Below are 19,546 nucleotides of genomic sequence, written 5' to 3' on the forward strand. Positions count from 1 at the left end.
CGCCGGTTCATGGGTACATTTGCGTTTGCGCATCGACGCGCCATGACACACATCACTATCGTATAGCAAAGAGAACGTTAATTAGGAAAACATGACCAAGGTGGGACACAGTTCACAAATGACACAAAGTGTACCAAGTGTATTTATGCGTGCGCATATACACATATATCGCGCACATAAACCTTGTGGTGGATGGGGTCGTCTACACGGGTGACATATGGGGTTTATAAACACAGGACAGAATGGTAAAGACACAAATACTGAAACAATGACCCGAATGCGGTATCTATCGCCACGTTGAGCCAAAGAGAAGCTGCACCCTTTCGTTTTCTATTTTTAAATGGGGCATGACCAGAGGCGCACGAACTCGTGTTCCGCCAAGAAGAAGGTCTCCTCGGAGAGGAAAGCGAGGATCTCATGCATCATGTCCCCAGTATTGGCTGCAATACACGCCGACGGCAATTTCTAGCGAGGGATTCGCAGCGGTTCCTCCAAAGGCTGAAAAGCATTGCCACTATCAAATGTGTCATCGTATGAATCTTCAGCCCGACACGAAATCTCGGATGCCCTATGCCCGAAATCCGGCCTGGACAGCATGCTAAAATAGACGCACGACCACGCACTCGACTGTCGCGCGGCGGTTTCTTTCCACCGCGGTACAGTTCGGACACGTACAGATGCGCCCCACTTGCCATCGTTCGGGACGATCTCGTGTGGGGGCATCGCAATCCCACCTTCCAAGCAATGTTGCGAAGGTGTCCGGTAATGTGGCTGCACCTATATCTTTCCACTGTGTATGTCGCACTATAGGTCGGCGGTGCTGATGCACCAAGGGTAGCAGAATTGTGGCCATTGTGTCGACAACCTTACCTGCTCTAACGTTGGCCTCTGTGGACGCAGCTGTAAGGCGCCTTTGAAATGCAGATTGGCTCATATATCAACCGCAATTCCGACAATTGCGGGCCTCGGTTTGTGGAGCTCGCCCGTATCAGGACACGCAGTGACGGTCAGAGATACTAACGCGCCAGCGCCTGTGCGGGCGTACCGTCGTTACTCAAGATCCGCATTAAAGTTGCATAGCGATAGGATAGACCCGGTGATGGAGGAGGGGAGGGAGATGCCGCCACGGTCTCGCCTTTCTTTCAAATTAGCTTGTCCTAACGACGGACGTGATGGGTGTTAAGTGCCCTTTTACCAGAAGAACGAGTTGATATGGCTCTGTTTTTTCTGGAAGCTCGGAGATGATGATGACGGTTTGGCAAACATACCAAAATTTCCCTAGAATAACTGACTGGGTTAAGTAACGGCGTTCCAAGAGCGGGAAGTCAAAATGTGGCGCAGCTTCTATATCACTTCGTAAGCTGTACAGCAGCCGAAACAGTCAGGATGATAACGTAAGAAGCAGTAATAGCCCAGATGAACATGACATCCTACTAGTATTGACAGGAGAAGTAAGGAAAGCCCTAAAGGAAATGCAGAGAGGGAAAGCCGCTGGTCAGGATCAGGTAACATCAGACCTGTTGAAAGACGGTGGAGAGAGTATGTTAGAAAAACTGGCCGCCCTGTATACAAAGTGTCTCTCGACGGCGAGGATATCAGAATCTTGGAAGAATGCAAACATCATCTTGATGCATAAGAAAGAGGACGTAAGGACCTGAAAAATTACAGGCCCATCAGCTTACTGTCTGTTGTCTAAAAGCTATTTACAAAAGTAATTGCTAACAGAATTAATACGACATTAGAGTTCAATCAACCAATGGACCAGGCAGGATTTCGTACAGGCTTCTCAACCATAGACCATATTCATACTATCAATCAGGTGATATAGAAATGCGCGGAATACAATCACCCCCTATACATAGCCTTCATAGATTACGAGAAGGCATTTCATTCGGTGGAGACATCAGCAGTCATGCAGGCGCTGCGGAATGAGGCCATCGACGAAGCCTATATAGACATAATGGAATATATCTACAGCGGAGCCACAGCCACTATACGCGATGCGCAGCACCGATAGGGGCGTCACTGAAAGCTGCGTAGCGGCGGTCGTTGGAACCGCTGGCGGGTCGCGTAGCAGACGCCTCCTTTCACTGCAAGCATGACGGAAGTGCGCGTGTGCGATTGGCCCCTTGTGCGCGTCCCAAATAATTACTTTTGCGGTGATAGTTGCGCAAAGGAGCCGCATTTATAATAGTGGACATGTGTCTGATGTGACAGCTGTGTTGGACGACAATTTCACCATACGCGCCAAGTCTTTGCCACAGACAAGCGTCAACAAGCTTCCCTACGAAGTGGAGCTCATCGTAAGTACACCGCTTTCTTTATAACGTCCCGATCAGTAATGCCTGCATGCTTTGACGCATGAACCAACGTTCTTTTTCTCGACACAGTAGCTTCGTTTAGGCGCCATGTGTTTATATAGTCGATTTTGAGGGAGCGCTGTCGCACCGGCGCATGGATTTCACGGGTGCGGCCACGCGAAGCTTCAGCGTTGGTAAAACTTTCAAACCAGCACGATAAACTGTGAAAAATTATCTCGGCAGCTTGCGCTAGTGGCGCGGGACTAAGTCACTGCGGAGCTGTTGGTCACCTAGCTTGTCACAGCAGCTTGGCTACGTATTTGCTGGGTGCGTTCAGATAAGAACGTCGGTGCATGTCCGTCGACCCCCTATAATTTTGCCGAAAAAAAAATTTTGCTGTCTATAAGTGAAAGCAGGCGTTCTCTTATTATTTCGACCTTTCTTAAGCGAACTGAGCTGTTTTAGGGGCGAAGCTCCTTAAGGCGGCACCCGTTCGTCCCTCGTAGTCGTAGTCGTAGTCCGCAACCAGTCTTACGCTTTGACCTCCAAGGTGGTGCCGGTGGGAGATTTTTCCTGTGCGTTGTTGAACAATAAAAAATTCGCAGCGGTAGCTAAAAGCCGACTTCTTCGTTCTCTCATTCCCATTAGCAGCCATTCTTTACCTCCAAGGTAGTGCCTGGTGAGATTTCTCCTGTGCGTGATTAAACAATAAAAATTTGTTCAAAACGCCGTTGATTGATGAAATAAACCAACGAAAGACGCCAGATGTTTTGTAAAACAAAACGGAAAGAACGCCAGATGTTTCTAAAGCAAAAGGAAAAGACGCCAGCTGCTTAACGAAAGACGCCAGATGTTTTCTAAAGCAACGGTTTTCTAAACAATGAAAATTCACAGCGTACATGTAAAATTAAAGTGAGCTGCAAGTCGTCATAACTCATCGAACCTTCAGTATAAACGCACCCTATCTCACGTCGGTGATGATGTACTGGGCAGAATTCACGGAAGGTTCACGGTTTACCGATGAACCTCCGCAGCTTCGCCCACTCATCATCATTCACTCCGTGGATATGCTGTGGATATGTTCTTTCTTTTTTTTCTTTGTATAGGTAGTGGCGAGCGCGGTCGGCCTGCAGAAGCGCCGCTTGTGCCGCCACGCAGCGTCTGCGTTACCACGTTACCGACGTGCCATGGGATCATCTCAGTGGATCCTCGCAGGCACCGGTGATCGCATTGCAGTGCCATCATTGGGTAGAATCAGGGGCGTAGCTAAGGGCGGTTCAAAACCCCCCCCCCCCCCGCCCGAAATTTTTCAGTTTTGCTTGCGTATATACACGCACACATACAAACGCACGCACGAACATACATAAAGTGTGGTTGAACCCCACCCCCCCTGAAAAAAAAATGCCTGGCTACGCCCTGGGTAGAATGCAGCCGATTTCGTGCAGCACACGTGTGATTCAACGGCGCTTTTGTAAAGAAGCCGTCACCTGCCCCACGTTCTCTGGCGTTGCGCTTCGCGCCATTCGTTTTTCAAGAGAGCCTATGCATCGCGTCTAATCAGTAATAACAACCTCATGTGCACTGTAGCGTCTACAATGCAGGCGAGGCGACCATGTGTAAACGTAGTAGCGTTCGCTGAAGACGTGGCGACGTAAATGGAGAAATAAAAAAATGAACCATGTCCCCGAAGGGAACGCTGATGAGATGCGAAGCAGCTGCGTTGCGCACGGGTGGCGTCACGGGTTGAACGGCGCTAACGCGGGTGCTGCGGTGAGCGCTGGATGATTCGTTTGAAGCGAAACTCGGTTGTAGCGTTTACTGGTGTAAAAGTTTGTTTGAAACGCAGACACGGGAGGCGAGCGGGCGTTGGAGCCGGCAGCTGCGACGCTCCGGCGGGTGAGGGAGAGAGTGACGTACGCGCGCACCTGCGAGGGAAGCGTGCGAGGGGCGCGTGACGTCAACGCCCAGCTGCGGCGTGACCTACTTGGCACCGCTCCAACACCTGCGCCGAGGGAAGCGCGTTGTCTCGCGTTTGTGCGGACGGACGGACAGCGTTACACAGGCTAGTCAAAGAGCTGGTACGCATCTAAAACACGCGAATCGTTCTAACACTGCCGTAAACAAATCGCGATTGCTTACTTTCTATGTCGTGCAGCCGCAGTCTACCGCCGCCGTCGCTCTCGCTCATGAAATAGCACCGGAAACGTGTAGAAGTGCGTTTCTGGGATTTTTTCTGTGTGTTTCAGCAGCCGACAACGCAGCAGTTATTTTTCGACATCGATGAGGTCCGACAGAGTCGTTAAATCACGACGAAAACACATCATCCGTGAAATGGCGTAGACGCTCGCGAGAACACCGCTCACCGGGACCCATCAGCGCTTCTGAGCCGTGGCGGCAGATGGCGTCGTCGGCGCTTTGCGCATCGCCTATAGTCCTCCATAAAGAATGTGACAGAATCCCATTAAAGAAGGGCGTACGGCAGGGAGACACGATCTCTCCAATGCTGTTCACTGCGTGTTTACAGCAGGTTTTCAGGGCCCTGGGTTCGGAAGAATTAGGGTTAAGAGTTAATGGAGAGTATCTCATTAACCTGCGATTCGCTGATGGCATTGCATTGATGAGTAACGCAGGAGACGAATTACAGCTCATGATTACTGAACGGCACACAGAAAGTAGAAGAGTAGGTCTGAAAATTAATATGTATAAAATTAAAGTAATGTGGAACAATCTTGGCAGAGAACAGCGCTTTGCGATAGGTGGCGAGACACTGCTAGTTGTAAAGGAGTAGGTCTACTTAGAACAGGTAGTAACCGCGGAGCCGAACCATGAGAGTGAAATAACTAGACGAATAAGGATGGGATTGGGCTCATTCGGCAAGCATTATCAAATAATGAATGGTAGTCTAGGACTATCCCTCACGAGGAAGGTATATAACAGCTGCATCTTACCGGTATTTACCTACGGAGCATAAAGCTGGAGACTTCAACTTAAATTGAGGACGACGCAGCGAGCGATGGATAGGAAAATGATGCGAAAAACTGCGAAAAATAAACAGGGACAAGTGAGACACACGCACAAGCGCAGACTAGCAACTGGAAGTTTATTGAAGGAAACACAACTATAAGTAGATTTGATGAAGAACAGATTTGATGAAGGCTCAGCCTTCATCAAATGTGTGCTTGCATTGCAAAGTTTGCGAATGTCACCCGTTGCTGCATGAAACAAAGGTGTTGTCTAGGCATAAAGATAGGACATCGAGAGAAGTGGCTGAGGCATTCTACATCCACAAGTATGGCAGCATGTGCGTTGCAAGGCCTTCGCTTATGTTACACAAACTAGACATAGGATATCTAACCGCCAACCTCTAATCGTTCACGTGGTCCTTCTTGTTACTTATATTTGTGTTTCCTTCAATAAACATCCAGTTGCTAGTCTGCGCTTGTGTGTGTGTCTCACTTGTCCCTGTTTATTTTGCGCAGTTTTTCGCAGTAATGGAGTACCAACTCGCCCAACGCTCAGCCCTTTTAAATGAAAATGATAGGTGTAACCTTAAGAGACAGGAAGAGAGCAGCGTGGGCAGGGAACAACGTGGGTTAAGGATATCATAGTTGAAGTCAAGAAGAAGAAATGGGTATGGAACGGGCACGTAGTACGTCGGCAGGATAACGGGCGGTCATTAAGGGTAACTGACTCGATTCCAAGAGATGGCAAACGCGTGAGGGGGAGACAGAAAATTAGGTGGGTAGATTATTATTAAGAAGTTTGTAGATATAACGTGGCAGCAGAAAGCACAGGACCGGGTTGATTGGCGGAACATGGGAGAGGCCTGTGCCCTGCAGTGTGCGTAGACAGGCTGCTGCTGCTGCTGCTGCTGCTGCTGCTGCTGCTGCTGCTGCTGCTGCTGCTGCTGCTGCTGCTGCTGCTGCTGCTGCTGCTGCTGCTGCTGCTGCTGCTGCTGCTGATGATGATGATGATGCAAGCTGTGCACAAGTGATATCCCGACATTGTCATTTACATCGAAAGCATTGTATGACTCCTAGTATTACAATTGTAGGAGACCTCTGCAACGGTGACGTGATGTTTATACGAGTGTTTGCGTGGCCAATAAAGAAATACTTGCTTTTTGAAAAGCTTTACATTGCACCTGATATTGTACCGAATTCATGGAACGCATTGAGGGCATGTTATAGTGACTAGTCGTTGTGGACAGTGGAATATCGTATATCATCTGCGTACGCAGTGACTTTAACCTTACTGTTGCCTGGTAATTGGAAACTACGGATTTGGTAGACGCTTACTGTGGTTCTCAAATAAGGTTCAATGCGCAACGTAAATTGAACTTGGTGTTTGCAAAAGTTAAACGATTTAGATCATTTCGTACTCGACTACGGGAGAGCAGCAAGCCGCCCCCGCGTTGCAAGAAAACGTTTCGAAATGGGGAATGGTGACCAGCGCTGCTGGAGCCAGAAGAGCATGCAATCTGATGCGTCTCGTAAAAGGCGACCGCGGTAATTGTTCTAATAAACCTTGCGAGTTTTACTTAAGTGCTTCGTTAACCTTTGACCAACGAAAATGCCGGGAGAGCATTATCAAACCATCCCCCGTGAAAAATGTTCGCTTTAATTTATTTTTAGCAGAAATGCCTCCTGAGATGGCAACAACACAATATTATGTGTCAGTTTTTACTCTAATGTAGTTTCGAACATTTTATTTCCCTGTGGATTTGCGTCTTTTGTAAGCATGCTCAAATACGTTTATCGCTATTTATAAAGCCTAAAATAAACATTGTGTTCATTGTTGTTTACCATGACTTGTACTGCTCGGCCTGTTTCACTTACAGTTTGTGAATAAGTGGGCCAGCATGCGCGGGACAACATGCGGTTGTGCTATTTATTTAGGCGAAAGCATTATATACCTCATGAAAGGCGAAATTTTACCGTCGGTGTGTCGCGTCCTGCGGCGTCGGCGACGGCTCATGGAAAAAATCATCACGTGATGATGTCACCCTATGACGTTATCATGTCATCACAGATAGCAAAAATGTGCGACGTCATCATGACGGCGCAAATTCTGACGTGTCGTGATGTGACCTAACGCAACATGATTCCATTGTAGCGCCCCCGTTTGGGTGGTGAACAAAACGGGAGAGCGCGCGACCTCAAGAGAAGGAAATAAAAGCGGCGCTTGGCAGTGGCACGTGAAGCCACGGCTCGTGTTCCCCGATGGTGCCGATCCTTCGCTCCTGTGGCATAAGCCTACACCGCCATCACATGACATCGTAATCGGGAGAAAGGTGGGCTGATCGCGGAGGCAGTGCATAACCACGTGAGGTGCCTCCGATTCACGAGGAAGTGCGAAACCACGCTAGGTGCAGAAAGCTTTCGGAGGGTGCCGGGGCCGCATCAATACATCTAGGGAGCCTACATGACCGGCCGGTCATGCCGGCTTGCTAATACATCGACTGAGAAGAAAAAAAAGATGGCTGTCGCCTTCGAGTCGTCTTAGGTGAATGCAAAAGGGACCCTGTGGGATTTAGGAGCTTGCTCCTTATGCCCGGGACTTGTCCATCGCCGTAGTAGCCGGGCGTAACACAGGTAGATGTAGATGTACATCCTATATTGCTGGCTCACACCCACTCAGGAGGATTGGCCAAGAATCGGGTCGCTTAGAAAAAATATTTAAATATAACCATCCCAGAGCACGCTCGCACGAAAGAGAAGTCTTCTTCCTGTTGTTCTTCAAGAAATTTGATGATGATATTAACGCATGCAAACCACATATACCACATATAGGTTTGGCCCATGGTAATTAGTGAATTTTGTAAATGGGTACCAAGAATACAGTGAGCTACTGTAGAGCATGCACTAAACAAGAGAACATGAGGCTCATGTTCACCCAAGTTGAAAAATTCAACAGCATTGGTTGTCAAGTAGCTTTGAGTATATGTATATAAAATACAGTTGAAACTCGATTTATTGAAGTGACAAAGGGACTCGAATTATTTAATTGAATCAGGAAGTTTGTAAAATTGAGGGAGGGATTTCTCAGTCCTTTGAAATCTGAAATTACAACGTAGTGTCACCCAAAACCTACCGTGGCATTTTATTTGCCACTAATACACGTTTGTGCATGTGAAAAGTCCGCCGGGGCAGTCCGAGCAGAAATTCGTCCGATGTGAGGGCGATACAGCGAGAAAGACGGCCACATGCAGCTACGAAAACCTGCCAATATTCAAAGACAGGGAAAACGAATGCATTTAATGTGCTAGCAGGCAGAGCAAGAAAGTTTTATAGAGACTATTGGTGCCATCTGCTGCATAAACTATTAAATAACAACAGCAACCACCGTGTTCCTGTGGGAATATTTCTAGAGACAGCAAACGCTGTCTGCCTTGCGCACTTTGATATGTAAAAGCGCTACTGGCTGTGGCATGCAGCCTTGTCTAAATAAACTAGTCTGACTGCCATGTTACTCATTTAGCTATATGTTCTAAAGGGGTACTCATGCAATAATTTTCAGTTGTCGTTTTCTTAATGCCAAATGAAAAGCCAAGCCCTCAAGAGTCTAGAAGCCCATCCTGAAGAAATAATTATCGTATGTTTTAAAAGCTAGTTTTGGTTCCTACCGTACCTGTGCGTCAAAACACTGTGTGAGCTTCTCATGTGCTAGCACAAGATATCGTGATATTTCCATGACCGCTTCACCTCATGTGATAGCACAAGATATGATATTTCTATGACCACTTCACACTGTGGCTTCGTTGGTGGTGCACAAGTGAAAATTTCGGTTGTTTCAGTGACACACAAGTGGCCATTTTGGAAATTTTGGTACCCAACATCATCACAACAAGCCAGACTGCTGAGTGTAGTCAACAAAATTGGTACTGTAGCCTGACGCCAAGCTAATGTCGATGTCAGTAGGTGCAGCCTAGGAAACTTGGAAGAATATCTGAAGTTAACTGGTTATCCAAACAGTTGTGTCTTCTGAGGGAATGAAAATACGATGCTTTCATCATTTTTCCATATTTTGTTCAATATCTCCACTTTAAGCCCCGAATTTGTTATTGCTCAAGTATTGCGGAGAAAGGTGGCATTTTGCCAGTGGTTTAGTATAATGCCGTGTCTTTGGGCATTATACTCAATGCGAAAGAGGCAGTGGCCTAGCTTATTAATGCAACATATATTACACATATAAATCTTTACACGAGAAGATCGATCCTAAACAATAATATCTGGGGTTTTAAGTCCCAAAACTACGATATGAATATGAGAGACGCCGTAGTTCTCACTGAGTTATTTCACTTCGTGTACAGCTCTCTCGTGTAGCTGCCGAGAGATTGGTCACCGCTCATCCTCACATTGCAGATAGGGTCAGTTGTGGAAGTAGCCTGTTAGGAGCATCGGAGATTTCACATTTTTTTGCAATCTTTACATTGCCACAAAGCTTTACCACACTGTGTAGCTGCAGTTCCTAGTTGCCATTTTACATTGTGGCTGTAAATTTTTCCGGTCATGTAAGAGCTGAGCATGATGTTGACCTCTGGTTGTTCTAATGCAGCATGTCTATCCCTAGCTGCTATTTTGGTGTAGATCAGTTGTTATAAGGGGCAATCAAAGTTTGCTCTAAAAATGAAAAAAAAAGAATCCGGCAAATCCCACGCACTGTGGGAATCGATGTAATGCGAAGCAGCCAGCAAAGAGCTGCATACATCGCTTTGTTTATTTTTGACCCAAACGAAATCATTCATGCCATGACATCTAGTTCACCATATATCGCATGTTTGCCATGCGCGCGTGCATGCACAACGTGGTATATACCATGCCAATGAAACGTATATTCTCGTATATACACTTCATGACCGGTCATTTATGTTCATCACGCACTCCTGCCATGCCATACCAATTTTGGTATAGATCCACTTATCTAAACGGCCGGAAGCGCACCACAACAGTGGCATGTAAATCATACCGTACATGACATGCATAACATAATTCGCATATTAGGACCTGTCATTTATGTTCGTCATACAGTCACATCGCACAATAGCAATTTTGGTGTATATCAAACGAGCGAAATGGCCGCGAGTTCACCATGAGCGTGGCACGTAAATCATGCCATACATGACATGCATGTCATGCTTTTCATGTTACCACCTGTCATTTATGTTCGTCATACATTCGCGTCACACAATGCCAATTTTGGTGTATACCAAGCCAGCGAAACGGCCGCGATCGGACAATGAAAGTGGCATGTAAATCATGTCGTAAACGATATGCATATCATAATTTTCAAGTTACCACCTGTCATATATGTTTGTCATACAGTCACGTTGAGCAATACAAATTTTGGTGTATATCAAGCGAGCGAAACGGCCGCGAGCGCACCATGAGCGTACCATGTAAATCATGTCGTATATGACACGCATGTCATGATTTTCATGTTACAACCTCTAATTTACGTTCGTCATACAGTCGCGTCCTGCAATACCAATTTTGGTGTATATCAAGCCCGAGAAACGGCCGCGAATGCACCATGAGCTTGGCACGTAAATCATGACATACATGACATGCATGTCATGGTTTTCATGTCACCACCTCTAATTTACGTTCGTCATACAGTCCAGTCGTGCAATACCAATTTTGGTGTATATGAAGCCCGCGAAACGGCCGCGAATGCACCATGAGCGTGGCATGTAAATCATGATATACATGACATGCATGTCATGTTTTTCATGTTACCACCTGTTAGTCATGTTCTTCATACAGTCACATTGCGCAATACTAATTTTGGTGTATATCAACCTAGCGAGACGGCCGTGAGTGCGTCATGAGCGTGGCATGTAAATCATGACGTGCATGACACGTGTGTCATGATTTTCATGTTACCACGTGTCAGTTATGTTCGTCACGTCGAAATGTCTCGTCAAACCAGTTTTCGTATATATCCGTTCATTAAACGGCCGCGGGCACCCCGAGACTGTCATGTAAATCATGCCGCACATGACATGCGTGTCACGATTTGCACGTTAGGACCTATCATTATGTTCGCCATGAACTCTTGTCACGTCATACCAGTTTTTGGTATATATGAAATTAACGGAATGGCCGCAAGAGCCCCAAGGCCGCGGAATGTAAATCATGCTGTTCATGACATGCATGTCATGATTTTCATTTTATGACCTGTCATTTATGTTCGTAATATGGTCATGCTATTCCATACCAATTTTAGTATACATCCGATTAACGAAACGGCCAGGAGAGCAGAAAGTCGTAGGCGGCTAGATAGATACGCTCAAACTCGCAGAAGTTCGCTAAGAAATGCTTCGCATTAAAAAAAAAGCGTGCCTGCTGGGGTACTTTTGTGGTGAAAGTGTAGCATTGCTATGAACGAGAATGCAGAACTTGTGTCCCGTCTGGGGTGGGTACATTTCATTAAGGGTTAAAATGCAAAAGCCATGTGCTCAGATTCAACTTTGATAAAGATCAGCAGATAATGAAGCCAAAGAAGGTATAGGGGGTGTTAACTGTACTGCTTTAAGTGCATTGCAGTAATCGCACTATAGTAGATGCGAAGAAAGTAAAGTGGCCGGAAGGCAACTTGCCGCTGGCAGGGACCGAACGTGTAGCCTTCGTGTAATGCGCCCCAATGCACTACCAATTTAGACACACGTTAAAAAAATACCAGGGGGTCTGAATTAATCTGGACTCCCCGCCATTTGGGTGTGCCACATAATAATATTGTGGTTTGCACACACCAAACTCCGAGATTTAGTTCAATTTTCATAAATAGTTGATGTTAGTGAGGTGGGAATATGCCCTGCATTATGTTAGCCTTCTTTGCTATTTCTTCAACATCTGTCTGCCAGTCTGCAAACAACGAGGCATCCACTCGTGCATAAAGTTTTGCTACATCATTAAGTGACTAGTTGACCACCCTATTCTTTCTCTCCGCTTCTCAAGTACATTGAAATAGCCTTCACCATTTCAGGAGTGTCATAAGCTGGAGCGCCGCCACACATTTACCAGCTTGCCACAGACATTCTTGAAATAAGGATTCTTCAAATTGCAGAAGCAAATTGCTGTTTATGATTTAACCTGTTCTTTATATAGATGCAGCCATTTTTTGTTTTGATGCTTTAGGTGGGATCTACGGTAACATATAGACCAAAATTTGTATATATGTTGATACAGAAGAGACGTGCGCTCTCATTTTGGTGAAAATTGCGTGTGGATATTCCAAATTTATGATACATTTGCCATGAAAATTTCGGAATGCTCGTCATAGCGGTAAAGTCATGCTCAGTGCCGGAAAATGAAGGACGATAGATGGGCTAGCTAGTTGATATGTGATGAACCCAATGCAGCTCATAAAGGGACACTACACAGAAACAATGTCTCGGTTTAGATCGATAAATTGTGCTCTGAGAACGCTACCGTCGTCAATTTCAACAACATAGGTTTATTAATAGCGAAGAAAGTCCAATTCAAATCTCATTTTTAAATTTCGCGCCGAAATCTCCCTGCTTGACGTCACGAATTTCAAAGTGTATTTATCGTATTTTGGCGCCTTTGGCTCAACAAAATTGCCCCAAACTTAATATGTCAAGTCTATAGCCCCCTCAGAGGACAACGTACTTCATTTTTACCGACTAGGAACTACGTAGTTTCTAGTAGGCGCCGTCAAACCATGTGATATCACGGCGAATGGTGTGGAACTTTCAAGGTGGCGTCGCCGCCCACATTTTGTTTTCCCGCGTTTTCTTGCTTACAAGCGTCTTCTCGCAGCAGGCATGGTATTATTTCGTATCGTGAAGGAGTACTTTACTAATATGAGAAAAATTGTTGTGCTCTTTGGTGTCCCTTTAAAACGATAGTGAAGAAAAATAGGCAAAAAATGGGAAAGTACCACTTGAAAAATGCGAGTGTTCAGATAAACAGTTCATTTCACATATTTTAAAACAGTTGGGTGTAGTTTTGGTGAATTGGCAGTGCTTGACAGCTGCACGTCAGAGTGAGAGGGACACATCGACTGCTGTGAGATTAAATGCCTCCCTGGCGAATGCAGGGTGCATGTTTTCCTGTTCTGCTACCTCAATTTTTCCACCTCTCATCCCCATCGCACTCAACCCCTTTCACAAAGGCACTGAGGTGTGCCACACCCGTTCGGGCCTTTACCCCAACCAAGAGCATTGTTCACATGCGGTGCCGATCATACGGGTTCTAGGAACTATAGTGGGAGCACAGCCATTTGAGAGATGCAGGCAACGGCTGGCAAAGTTGGCACTCCCATTGCCAGGTGCGTTACACATCACCTCCTCTAGTTCACAGCGTGGCTGTTGGATGGAGGAGTTTGAAAACTCATTCAATTCAGTTCTGCTCAAGTTTGGTGCTATAATGGTGCCGTCAACTACAGCATTTGTGTAGTTAGTTCGGTGTGTACACCTGCAACACTGATGACTTTATAGTGCTTGTTATTAACGCATGTGTTTAAAAATTTGCAGGAATCATGGGTGATGGCTCTGAGGAATACGTTCCAAGAGCACAAGAAAAGAGCTACAAAACTATTCGGAGGAAATTATGTCTCGAAAAAACGCTGTCTGCCAAAGCAAAACAGGCACCATCTGAATAAGTGGCGAATAAGAAATTGTGCCGCCTTTTTGTGAGTTTTTTTGAAAATATTTCTTACATCTCCTGATGGTATTTTGGTGTAGCAGCTGCACTGCCACTGGTGCTGTGCTATTAATTAGTGCTGTGTGGCACCAGATTTCTTAAATAACTAGACAGAGAGATGCAGGAAAAAATAAATTAGTTTAAATTGTGCAGTAAAAGCTCGTCAATTTGGATATCATCAGACCGAAAAGATGACCGAATTAACGGAGTGCCATGTAATTCAAAGTATCAAGAAACACTAAACAAATGTCTGTTGCGTTAATACACTTTCAGTTTCTGATAAATAAGTACAATCCTGTATTCTTTGCATAAGAGCAGTGTAAAGCCGCTTTAGTCATCTTGTGACTGCATTCATATGGTGACCATGGCACAAGACTCCAGTGTTTAATGTGCTCTAACACCCCTCCCTTATAAACGTACCGCCGCCACCGCCACACCACCACGCGCGTGACTGTAGTTTTTTTTGCTGAAAAAATGTTTGGCAACTGACTGTTTGTTCGTCGCGACATAGCAATCAAGTTTTATGCCAGCATGAGGACTGCGGCTGAAAGCTCTTGATTTCAACAGCTTCCGCCTGTTTGAGTTTTGTGGCTTTGCGCGCGCAACGAAGTCCAAAAAAGCTGCTGAGTGCCAGACTTGCATGTGGAGAAAACCGTGCTCCCTAACTAATAAAGATATTGGCTACATACTGCGCCTCCTCGTTTCGGTTCTCTGTGAATGCTATTTCGCTCTTTTGTGTCACACATTTACAGTGCTTCACGCTTGGCGTGCAACGACGTCGTCCGAATAAAGCGGGTGTGTAGCTAAATATGACGAATATTTGAGTTTGGCGCCTATAAAGAAGCATATGCTGTTCAGCACCGCAAAAATAATTCTGACTTATTGAATTTTTCCGAATCATCGAGGGGTATATGTTAACGAGCTTTTACTGTACCACTCTTTTATAACACAGTGGGAGTGCCACTACCAGACACCTAAATATGTCATGGATTAGGGCTTTTTCTTCTCCCCCCCACCCATTCGTTGTACTTGTACTTATAAATGTTGTGGCCACCCAACACGGTAATGTCTCCGTTGCTGACCCTGTAAAAAATCACAGCATATCCACGGAGTGAATGATGATGAGTGGGCGAAGCTGCGGAGGTTCATCGGTAAACCGTGAATATTCCGTGAATTCTGCCCAGTACATCATCACCGACGTGAGATCGGGCGCGTTATACTAAAGGTTCGATGAGTTATGACGACTTGCAGCTCACTTTTATTTACATGTACGCTGTGTATTTTCATTGTTTAGAAACCATTGCTTTAGAAAACATCTGGCGTCTTTCGTTAAGCAGCTGGCGTCTTTTCGTTTTGCTTTAGAAACAGCTGCGTTCTTTTCGTTTTGCTTTTAGAAAACATCTGGCGTATTTCGTTGGTTTATTTCATCAATCAACCGCGTTTTTAACAAAATTTTACTGTTTAATCACGCACAGGAGAATCCCACCAGGCACTACCTTGGAGGTAACAATGGCTGCTAATGGGAATGAGAGACAGAAGAAGTCGGCTTTAGCTAACACTTACACTTCTACTTCTACTAACGTTTCCTACTGGAACATGCCAATGGCTGCTAATGGGGAATGAGAGACAGAAGAATTCGGCTTTTAGTTAACGCGCACGCTGCGAATTTTTATTGTTCAACAACGCACAGGAAAAGTCTCCCCCGGCACCACCTTGGAGGTCAAGATCTGGTACTAGCGTTACGACTGGTTACGCACTACGACTACAACTACGAGGGACGAACGGGTGCCGCCATAAGGAGCTTCGCCCCTAAAAATTAGATTTATGTGCATGATCTGCTGCCTTGTAGTCACACAGGGACCCACTATGTTAATTGTTTAATACAAACAGCTTCCTGCACACTATTTGTTTCTTTAGCTTTTGTTTCTTTCTCTTTAGCTTAGATATAATTGAAAAGCTTCTAAGGAAAAGACTGATTTGATCAGTACTTAAGCATGTTGATATGGGACTGCTCTATTCCTTTTTAGGCTCTCAAATTGCAGAATTGATTATTTCTGCAGTGTGGCTACATAAGAAAATTAAGAAAATGTTCACAAGTATAAAATGCTCTGAAACTCTTGTTACCTGGAGTCTTACACAAAAGCCCGTCATTAACATATTCTAGGTGCCTGTCAGTGTACTTGTGATGACATGTAAGTACGTGCGACTCTGTGTAGTGCCAGGGGAAGATCTAAAAGGTGTGGTTTTGAGCAAAACTTCACAAAGAAGAGGCATGCCACATGTCATTTTCTACAGAATCACCCATTTGCTTTACCTTCATGCAAACAAGGGGCTTTGTGACAGCACATGATGTGCTAGTGTTATCTTAAATCGTAATCATAAATTACTGTTATCATATTCCTATTTAGGGTGCAAAAGTTATGTTTTCTTTGCTGCCATCTGTATAATATGACTCAGGGAAAGAATGAATTTCCTGGACAGTCCTAGCTAAATTGAGACCCTTTCTCTAACGTATGTTTGCATTCAGCTGTTATTGCAGGATTTACCAAACTCATCTATTGCTTGGGTGAAGTGGGGCTTAATGGAGCAGGTAGTACTATGCCCAGCTTCTTTTAACTGCTGTTATGCATAGATTTATAGATGCTTGAATATGCCTTCGTTGATTCACGGAATACTGGGTAGCTTGGTTACATTTTAGGAGACTAGATCATCAGCTAAAAAGCAAAAACCAAGCATTGTGTTGCAGAAAGCTGAAAAAGCATGGTCATAATAAGGGCCGCATCGTCATAGCCACACTATACTTTGTTTTATACTTCAGATGCAACGTTATGCAAGCTAGTGAGACTTCTCGCAGTAGACGTGTTCACCCATGAAATAGTTCATTGATTCTATTACCCATAATGAAATAGTTTTGTGTGTTTAGATTGAGTGATAAATTATAATTCTTTGTGCCTTAGAAAAAAGCAAAACTCATTACTTATAAGGTCTTTAGGCTGTTCTTCATTGCTTAACATCCCCTTGTTTTAGAGCTCAGCTCTTAGACACGTGTTTCTGCGTTGAGCGGCGCCGCCATTGCCGACGTCAGCGTAACCGATACAGTAATAGAGGACAAAAGGGAGTGAATGTTGAGCGCATCGATGTCGCGCGCTACTGCCCTCTAACCTCGCTTTCTTTCTGCGTCATGCACATGGCCCATCGGTCGGAGTATCTATCTATCTATCTATCTATCTATCTATCTATCTATCTATCTATCTATCTATCTATCTATCTATCTATCTATCTATCTATCTATCTATCTATCTATCTATCTATCTATCTATCTATCTATCCTATCCAACCGCCCATACATGTGGGCGCTCTTGTGGTCGCCTCCTTAACTTGTCATTGGCCAAAATTGGCAAAAGAGGTTTATCAGGGTATGATGAACATGTCTGTCTGGTCATAACATGAATAACGCTAATATCCTTGCGTGTACGTCATGAAACCCTTTTCCCTAGTCACATGTCGCTCTTACCCGTATCCCAAGGGCCGGGGTATGCGGGTATGCGCCACAGGCGATTGACAGTTTATATCTACCTAAGAACGGCAAGAACATCAGTCGCATTGACTCAACGAATGCAAAAAATAAAATTCAGGATTCAAGCAGGAATGGAAACCAAGCATTCTGCTTTACAATCGAGAATTATACCACGGAGCCACGCCATGACTTGAAACTGCTTTCGAAAAAAAAAAACCTATGCAAGAGTCCTGTCGGCGCGACATCAGTTGTGGTTGCAGTGCCGGCTATCGTATTATTAACCAGGTAACAAACATTACTTACATACTTCTGTGATAGGGACGCCATGTTGGCTTGACATTAATTTTGGTACGAGCGTTGGCTTCGCTTTATAGCAGTCGAATCAACATTTCATATGTTCTCCTATGACTCAGCAAGCTTTATCAAAACTTTGCTCCACCCAGGAGCAATATACAATGAATGTTGCGTATCATATTCACAGTGTCGCATCGTAGCGTGCCATGCTGTGAATGTCACACGTAGCATTCGTTAGGGTATTGCTCCGGGGTCGAGCAATGCAAAATTTGAGTCGCACCGTGGCGTGTGCTTCGTTTCAATAAAACCGAGGTCCGTTTGAGCGCTGACACATGAGTGCTGACTTTACGTCAGGCCCAATAAACGTCAGTATAGTCAGCCTGCCTAGTAAGCGCACGATTTGCACACAACTACGTCATTTACAAAAACATGACAATCCACCTCGTAATGCTTTACACACAAAGCCAAAAAAATGCAGCATAGACATCTGATTGTATCTGCTTCGCATGAAACAGATTCCCGCGATGTGTGGGACCCGCTGAATTTTCGGATGAGTGATTGCCGGCATTCTTGTGGTTGCGCTGCACCATTTCAGTTTATTATTTTTTTTTTTGATTTCAGGACTGCAGTCACCTTACTACATATGGAGAAACCGTTGAGTCATTACAAATTCATAACGAAAGGCTCCAGAATAATGCAGCCTGCCACGATGAAGCAGCGGTAAGGCCACTGTTGCGGGCAGCAGCACCGCACAGGCATAAACAGCGTCGCAGCCTCACACTGTCAGATGCTCTTTTACTCTTTCCATTTCTTGGAACTGAGGCACTGGTAAGTTCGAGCAAGACCCTTTGCTTTCTTTTTTGTTTGTCCGTTTTAGTGGCTCCTGTGTATTTCAGGCAGTAATTGCAGGGTAATTGTTATCACAGGATAACATGGGCTTATGCTGCAGTGATGAAATCTGATGAAAATGGAATTGTACTTCGGCATGAGTACTGCGTCAAACCTTCTCAACAGCGATAAAGGATGCAGACCAGAGCACAACAATCGACTGATACTGCAATGCATTAGTAAAATTACAGAATCATGGTTTAGGAAATAGAGTACCTAGCGTTCGTCCAATCACCAAGACATTTGCTTCAGTCAGTAAAGCAATGTGAATAAGTCCAAATATTCATACAACTTCATTTGCCTTGTAAATGTGGGATATCTTCAACTCCTTAAAAATACTGGCTGATATATTTAATGGCTGTTCATGCAAGGCAAAAACAATGATGTCAAAGAAGGGATCAGGAAGTTGTCATTTTAAATAGGCTAAAGTGCAGTCAAACTGGATGAATAGGTAGCTTTCTGCATGTAGCAGCCAAATGCACATTGTTCAAATTTGTTTTGTGCTTTACTGAAATATCCACCGTGTTCAGGTTCTCTTGTTTCCTTTATTGCTATCCTCCTGTCAATAATACCAAGCATGAATCCTCATTTGGCATTAATACTGCCAACTTTGAGGATTGAATATTTATAATCGGCAAGGAGTAGACCGAGGAGATTGAACGTTTATTTGCAGCTTTAAAAATGCAGTCAATGAAGTCAAACGAAGCATGGTTACATGACTATGCATGATTGATAGTTAAATACAATAATTAATAGTGAAATGAAAGTATATAAAAAATGCTGATGCATGCGCAACCTGAGCCCAATTCCTATTGTTCACCTGCTTGGTGTGTACTACATGTTTGTGTGGTGGATGCAGCTTCCACTTGCAGCATGCT

Source organism: Rhipicephalus sanguineus, chromosome 10 (assembly GCF_013339695.2).
Source record: "Rhipicephalus sanguineus isolate Rsan-2018 chromosome 10, BIME_Rsan_1.4, whole genome shotgun sequence".
Taxonomy (NCBI): Eukaryota; Metazoa; Arthropoda; class Arachnida; order Ixodida; family Ixodidae; genus Rhipicephalus; species Rhipicephalus sanguineus.